We start from the raw sequence: 8,371 nt of genomic DNA, 5'->3' as shown, positions 1-8,371 counted from the left end.
GTAACACTTTACATAAGGGTTAACTATTACTTATTGCACTTAGCACTTTTTATTAACAACTGGGATCTTGTCCCCAAGTGTGTAGCTGAGGAAAAAATAAACTAAAATGCAGTTTGCATATTTGTTAAATTCCATATGTCTGGAAATCGGCGCCAGGTTTATTCTCATACTTCCATACAAATGTAACTCTTTCGTTTACTGTCTTCAGCAAAAAAAAAAAAAAAAGCCCTGGTCTTTGTGTGTTACTAGTAGTGACAGAACACTTGCCACCCCACTCAAGCATGAACAAAAATTTATTTTAAAACCTTTATTTTAAATGTGGGGAAGGGTGTAATTATTGGGTGTTTTAACTTAGATGTTGTTAATAATAAAATATGTATATCAAGGTTAACTCTGCAGTCCCAAAATCAGCACGAGTGAAAAATGGGCCTCTTTTTAGTCTTGGGTTTGACTCACAATTCCAGGAACGGCTTGGATGCTTCTACCTTATATAGCCAAATGGGAAATGTCCCAGAAAAGTTATTGTTGAGATGGGGTAGGTTGCCAGGACTGGGAGAGGAGAAATGGGGTTGGCAAGCTATGTTGGCTATGCTATGATAGCACTTCCTGGGAGAATCCAGAAGTGACACACGGTAACTCTAGGAATCACTAGAAACTCTGTGGTAAAAAAGGATTTTCCCTGGAAGTGATGTCATGATGTAGCCAACATTGCTTGTATTTGTAAAAAAATTAGGCTGCCCTTGGTACACATATACAGCTGTATTTGGGGGGTTATAGGGACCTCTTGCGGCCATGGTGGCTCAGAGGTTGCTGAAGCTGCAGACCGGAAGGTCTGTAGCTCAGCAGTTCGAGACCCTAGTGCCATGTGATGGAGGGAGCTTCCATCTCTGGCCCCAGCTCCTGCCAACCTAGCAGTTAGAAAGCAAGAAATTGCAAGTAGATAAATAGGTACTGCTTTGGTGGGAAGGTAACAGCATTCCGTGCACCTCAGCATTTGGTCATGCTGGCCATATGACCATGGAAACGTCCTCGGACAGCGCTGGCTCTTCGGCTTGGAGATGAGCACCACCCCCTAGAATCGGAATTGACTAGCTTTTGAGCAAGGGAAACATTTAATAAGGATCTCTCACTCTGGCAATTGTTGTTTCAGACCTGATTTGTTAGGAAATGAAGTGGTAAAGATGGTGGAAGTGTGCTGAGGTCATCATATCTGAACACATGTTTGAAGGATTGTATTTTGGAACATTCCTTTTTTGAAAAGATCCCAGCAAAAAGAAAACTAGTAAGGGAGAAAAGTATAGAAGCTTTCCCCTGGTACTGTGTTAACTTTCTGTTGTAATGGCATTTTTAATATGAAGGAACCTTCAAAGCTGGAATCCAGCACCTGTAGTTCATTCTATCACAACTTTTTCTTGCACTACTTCAGCAGCTTGGGAAGGACATGATGTCATTTCCAGGCAATGATCTAAGCTGAATCCTCTAGGCACTATGGTCTTTACCACAGAGACTGGGGAAAATGCCTAGACTATCACAATGTGGAGCCACTTTTTTTACTGCCCTTCAGTTCCTCAGGGGCAGAAAATTGGAGCTTGAGGTAGATAATTCTCAGCCCTGGGAAATTAAATGGGAGGCCAATGTGTGAACCCAGTCTTGGTAAGATGTTCGGAGGGAAGAGCTAGAAATTCTTCTTCAGCTCAGCTACTTAACCACTACTACAAGGTTGCACTCTCTTCAAGACAACGGCATTTCTGTTCCAGGTTAAGACCACACTTGCTCAGATGTTGACTCCTCCCAGTCTCCCAGGTCTTCTCTGTCTCCCTTCTCCTCACCAGTCAGGTCTCATCTTCACCTGCTTCATAGAGGCTGTCCAGGAGTCTCCCCATATCATCCCCTAGATGACAGTGTTCCTAAATCTGGCATCTTTTGGAGGCATATTGAAAGACATAATTATGCCAGACCTATGATGATGTTTTAGGGGCTCAGGTCTCCTGAGCTGAGTTGGAAGCTGATCAAGGAGGATGTTGAGGCTTGGCATGTACTGCAGGCTTCAGCAAGCAAAAGGTACTGTTTAGTTGACCATGCAAGGCAGAAGGTCAAGCCTGTAGTTTTTCATGCCAGGCCTGGCCAACCCAAAAGTTATTTCTGGTTTCCTTCATGTTTGCAGGTACTTTCTGGACATAGCCAGAAGTGTGAGCTGAACAGCAAGAACCAAAGGACTTTTTTCTCTTTTCTCTTACCCTTTAGCCTACGGCCATGATCCAGTTGCCCAGTGGATCTAGGATCAGCCCAGAAGTTTGTGTTGTATATTTTCTCTTCTTTGTTGGCTTGCCTTGTTTCTTCTTTTAAAGGGGAAAGGTTCTCATTGGTGAGAGAAGTGACACAGCAATACCTGAATAAATAAATTCCCATTTCAGGAGCCAGTATCTTGTACCCCTTTGCTCTAAAGGAGAGCTGTAAGGCTTAAATATGTCCATTCTGCAGTAGCTCACTAGGCAAAATCTCATTTTCAGACACCAAGGCTGATGGTTCTGCTTCTGGAGCCCCTGGGAAATTTTGGCTGCCCAGGCTTAGTCTTTCTCAGACACTGTAGCACTTTCAGGTTACAGTAACATCTGAACTGAACAGAACTGCTGTCAGTTCTAGCCCGTGCTGGTGTGAGCTACCAGCCTTGTCCCCAGCTCGCCGTCCACCCAGCGGTTCGAAAGCTTTGGCAAGTAGATAAAATGGGTACTACTCCTTAGAGAGGGTGGGCACACTAAACCCCCCGGTGGGGGGAGGTGTTAGCCGGCAAAATGGAATGTCCAGCTCATAAGCTCGGAAACCTGGAAAGATCTCCTCATAATTAAGAAGCCTGCAATGGGCCGATCCGGCCAGGCAGTGGCAGTGTGTCACTGCAACTTGAAGCAGTCCTGGAAAAAGCTGACGTCATCAAGCCAAGCCGAGTGAATGCCATCTGGAACATGTGTAAGCTTACAGCTGAACAAAATCCCCGTCGGCTGCAAATGTGTGCGACTTAAAAGATTTATATGTTGTCCTCCTTTACCCCTATGAATCATTGTTAGTCCCGTGTGAATATGTGTAACTGTAAATCACTCAGAGCCAGGGGTCATTTTGGGGGGGGACACGGGGGGACGCCATCCCCCCGGGTGAGGTGCGGGAGGGTGGGGCCTGGAGCTCCCTGCTGGTGCCCGCTGTAGGTCGCCGCCGGCTGTGGGGAGGACACACTTCCGGTGATGTCAGGGTGTGTGGCATATGCTAATGAGTTATGCTAATGAGTCCCCCTAGCTCTTTTTCTACGAAATGACCCCTGCTCAGAGCCAGCAGCTCTGCAGGATTGAGCAATTAATAAATCGAAAGATATTATTATTTATTATTATTAATGGAGTACATCTTCAATATAGATCAGTACACTGGATTAGTTTTCAGATATGGCTATCTGCATAAACTGAAGCATGATTGTGTCTTTGTGTAACTTAGGAAAGCAAGGCATTGCTATTTTAACCATCCTAAGAAGTTCAGAAGATTACTTCTCTAATGTTGTTGTTGGTGGCGGTGGTGGGAAGGTAGAGGAGAGTCAGCTGGAGATCCCCTGCAAGTTTGGAGACTCTAGTGTGCTGGGAACTGTTCTGCCACATCACAAACTTCATGAACTGGTTCATATAAAGCCATTTTAGTTTGTGATGCTTCATGGTTTGGTTCGGACCACAAACTGTCACAAACTGCATTTTCCCAGTCCATTCCCATCCCTATGCTACATTATTTGCAACATTAATAAGAAACAGTTAATGATTCTTAAGATTTGTCCCAGCTTTGGGAAAAAAATTCTGTCCCATATTAAGTCATTTTTCCCATTTGGTATACCCCAGTAGAATTCTAATTCTTGAGATACTTATTTGCAAAGTACCATTTCCAAATGCCTCTCCACGGGCTTTCCCAAGAAGAATATGGAAGTCAAACTTGATGAATCTCTGAGCTCAGCTCAATGCATTTTCACCTGCATCTTCAGATGCTTATATATGTGTTCAGGGGAAGTGGGGGGCTGTAGGTTGAAGTGTCCTCCAAGAGCATGGATCAACATCTTGAGTAATCTGTTTTATAGTTAGCACAGGCAAGAATTCCACCAAAATTCCAGTTGCAGGTGTACTATGTCAACTGGAAAACAAATATAGCCTCACATAAAAGTTTTCTTCACAATTTTTCTGCTGCAACTCTTATCACTATTGTTTTGTTGGAAAGTGATTTATGATATGATATACTGCTCCTTATGTGCCAATATGCTTAAAGCACCTTCAAATTTGGCCACTACACTGCTCAGCAACACCAATTCCAAATCACTTAAGAATGAAAATGGTTTTATTTAGAACTGCATGTCTTAAAATGTGGTTTTAAATTCTGGTTTTTTCTATTGTTTTATTTATATTGTAACCAGCCTTGAGAGCCATAAGGTAGAAAGGTGGCTGATGAATGCTTGATCCAATATTGACCCAGTATTGATCCAAATACTGATCCTTCTGGGACTCTGCTCCTTCATTGTTTCCTCCCTCTCTCTCTCTGTGCCCTTTCAGCAGCTAAAAAATGACTGGGGCCCCCATCCCACTCAGATATGCCCCCAGCCATTTTTATTGCCAAAAAAGTGCATGGTGATACCCTCCTAGCCCTTGGTCACATGTCTGATGTGAGTTGGGTTGGGATTTCTCAACCCAACTCTAATCAGCCATCTGGTGTAATGAGACCCTGACAGGCCTGTAATTCCCTGGATCTCATCTGTACCCTTTTTAAAAATTGGTGTGACATTTTCCACTTTCCAGTTCTCTGGCATGAGAGGCCAATTTTAGCAACAAGTTACTTCCACTGGTTAGTAGCTTCAAATTCCATACAACAGGGCTCAACAAATCCCAGTTGCCAGGTTGCCATCACACCTAGACATTTCATTGTGTTGCCTTGTATTTCCAGCAATGATTTTATTGCAGTATCTCCCAGTAATTCTCAGTGCAACATCACTTCTTACCTTATCATATGTTATGCTAATTTGATAATGTTGCTTAAAAGATAATGCCTGTGGTCTCTTTGCATGAATCGTTTTCGTATAAGTGTGTCCAAACTGGCTCTAAGGCTGAAACGATCCTTTAAGCAGAGTTCGCTTTAAGCAAGTACAAACCAGATTTTCCATTGGTAAGAAAAGAGACATTCCCTTTTTAAAGGGATAAAGGAATTATGAGAAACTGAGGAGAAAGTTAGGTTTGGGTTAGAGGTTATCTTTCTGTGGTGATGATTAAAACTAGAGTTAAAAGGTAAAGGTAAAGGTTCCCTTGCTCGAAAGCCAGTCGAATCCGACTCTAGGGTTGCGGTGCTCATCTCCGTTTCAAAGCCAAACAGCCAGCGCTGTCCAAAGACGTTTCCGTGGTCATGTGGCCGGCATGACTAAACACCAAGGCGCACGGAATGTTGTTACCTTCCCACCGAAGTGGTACCTATTTATCTACTTGCAATTTCTTGCTTTCGAACTGCTAGGTTGGCAGGAGCTGGAACTAGAGACGGGAGCTCACTCCGTCATGCGGCACCCTGGGTCTCAAACTGCTGAACTACCGACCTTCCACAGCCTGCAGTTCAGCATCTTAATACACCTTTGAGAAACTATGAAGATGTTAGGATAAGGTTTTATAGTAGCAATCTGTAGAGAATATGGTCACTAAAACATGAAAACCATAAAGGCTGGAAAAAGGAGTCTGGCTCCTAAAAGCAAACAAAATTTCTCAAGCCCTGCCATATAGTGTGCAAGTGCACGTGTGTGCACACACACATTCACACACGCACAAACACATATGACAACTTAGCATTTGTTATCTGTCTCTAGGAAGATTTATTAGTAAGCCAGTACCATCTCTTTTCCCCATCTTCCCTCCTGGGATTCTGGAAAACGTAATGTACATTTGAAGGGTTCCTAGTGTCTTTCTTTTTCAGGTTCAGTGGAAGAGCCTATAAAGCATTTATATATAGCAGCTAAATGTTTATATGACCAGAAAACTGTTACTCTTATGAATGAGGAAATGGGGGAAAGAACCATTAAGAGGAGTCCTCCCTAAAGGGCTGTTAGATGAGAAAAAAAACAAACGTACAAGGCAATTTGGAAGATAGATCTAAATTCAGGGAGAAATGGTTTATAATAAAAGGGGCATTCAGGTCACATATGATACAATATGGAATGCATTTGTAGAAATACATGCAGTTTAATATCACAGATATTTCTACCACCACTCATATGAATTAGACCCCCCTTCCCCCAACACAGAATACTCTTCCTTAGCGCCTCTTGTCATTTACAAGATGTAAATTTCAGTTACACTGTCTCAGATTATTATGGTATCATGATTTTTCCAGCCCCTGCAAATTATCAGATACATATATACATTCAACATCGTATCTCCTGTGTTCCTGGTTGTACACTACCCCTAAGTTAATTTTAATGCCATCATGATTTTCAATGCTTTTATGATTTGTGATGGAAAGTGTTGTCTCCCTACATATTGTATTCTATAGTTAAAACAGGAAAACATTCACTATAGATTTAGAAGGATTATTTTACAGGCAGATGCCCTGTTTAGAATCATATTTCATGCATGAAAAATATGGATCTGGAATTTTTCAAAGTCACTTCAATAAGTATGTAACAGATTTTCCCTTTTTCATGTATTGCCCTCCAACTATAGGAAGCCATTTACCTGGGTGTAGAATATATTATATTTAAAATTTGATGGGGGTTTAAAAGAATTTGTTTGCAGTGTTTCATGTGTTTTGACTCTGGTTCTAATCAGTGTTCCCTCTAAGCTGAGTTAGTGTGAGCTAGCTCACAGTTTTTAGCCTCCAGCTCACACATGTTTGTCTTAGCTCAGGACAGAGGGCTCCAGAGCAAACTAATTTATGTGGTAGCCAAATTTCTTGCTCACAACTTTAATGGCAGTGGCTCACAAAATAGAATTTTTGCTCACAAGACTCCACAGCTTAGAGGGAGCATTGGTGCTGGTTATGTTGTGATTGATGAGTTACCCATTAAGAATGCTCTTCTTTATGGTCGCTTGATTTTCAAAAATATTAAAAATTCCATTACATTTAATTATATACGATCAAAAATTGACTCAACTTGCTGGAAGAAATGTAGACAGACAGGCTCGTACATCCATTGTTGGTGGAGCTGCCTGGTAATATGTCAATTTTGGAACGAGGTAACTAGGCGTATAAATGAAATGACCAACCCAAAAAATCTCTTTTACACCGGAAGTGATATTGCTGAGTAGATGGGACGACTCCGCAAAAGAGGACAGGAGGAACCTCACGTCGCTTCTTTTTGCAACGGCTAAACTAACAATAGCCTCTGTATGGAAATCCCCTAATCCCCCCACACTGTCTCTCTGGCACGATAAGTTATGGGAACAATTCGTCATGGCTAAAATTAATGGCCTAAGTCGAGAGACCCAGACACCTTACACCACATTACATATGAAATTTAGAAGGCTCTGGTCACTGGTGGTGAAATATATGTCAAAATACGAAATTCTCCCCACAAACATGAATTATCATAGGTGGTTGTTCTTATAACGTATCGCTCACTTTAATAATCTGGACAGTTGAATAAGTCTACATCTATTGAATGGTCAATAACATTATTCAATGGTGCAAACGTCCAGAGGAGACAATAGATAAAATGTCGAGTAAAGTATAGTAAAAAAGATCATCTAGATTTTAACCAGGGTTCCTTAAAGTTCATAGTTTAACCACTTTACATTCATTTACTGTATACCCCTTGAATGCTTTTGAGTTGGTATTGTTTCTTTCTCTGCATTTGAATGTACTTTTAAGTAAAAGAATAAAAATATAATTTAAAAAAATTGCACCTGACTTTTCCAATTAGCAATAAACAATCTCCAGATTTCTCTAAACTGGTTTGTCTGTGATGATCTTCCATTCTTAGGTCCCACATTGCTGGTTTAGAGAGGGTGCAGCACTCAAACTGTCTCGTATACATGCTGGAATCAGAACTTACAAACTCAGACTTGGGACATCTGCTGTGTGGATCCTAGAGGGAACTATTTAAAGTCCAAATTACATTGAGAGATACTGTCAATGATTTATTGATGGTGTAATTTATTGGGGATCAATTGATGGTTCTAATTAATTTGGGGTAGTTGTGATTAGTCAAATAGCTAAAATAATTAATCTGTGTATTTGAAGGTTGATTAATTCAAATTATTGAATTAAATTTAGAGGTTGTTTAATTTAAATTATTGAATTAATTATTTGGCTGTTGAAATACTCCAGCCATTGATTAAGAGGAGTAGGGAGATTTGTTTTGTTTGACTGTTAAATACTACGAATA

This window comes from Gekko japonicus, unplaced genomic scaffold (assembly GCF_001447785.1).
Source record: "Gekko japonicus isolate JY-2015 unplaced genomic scaffold, Gekko_japonicus_V1.1 scaffold1867, whole genome shotgun sequence".
NCBI lineage: Eukaryota > Metazoa > Chordata > Lepidosauria > Squamata > Gekkonidae > Gekko > Gekko japonicus.
Note: the sequence above shows the minus strand (reverse complement) of the source record.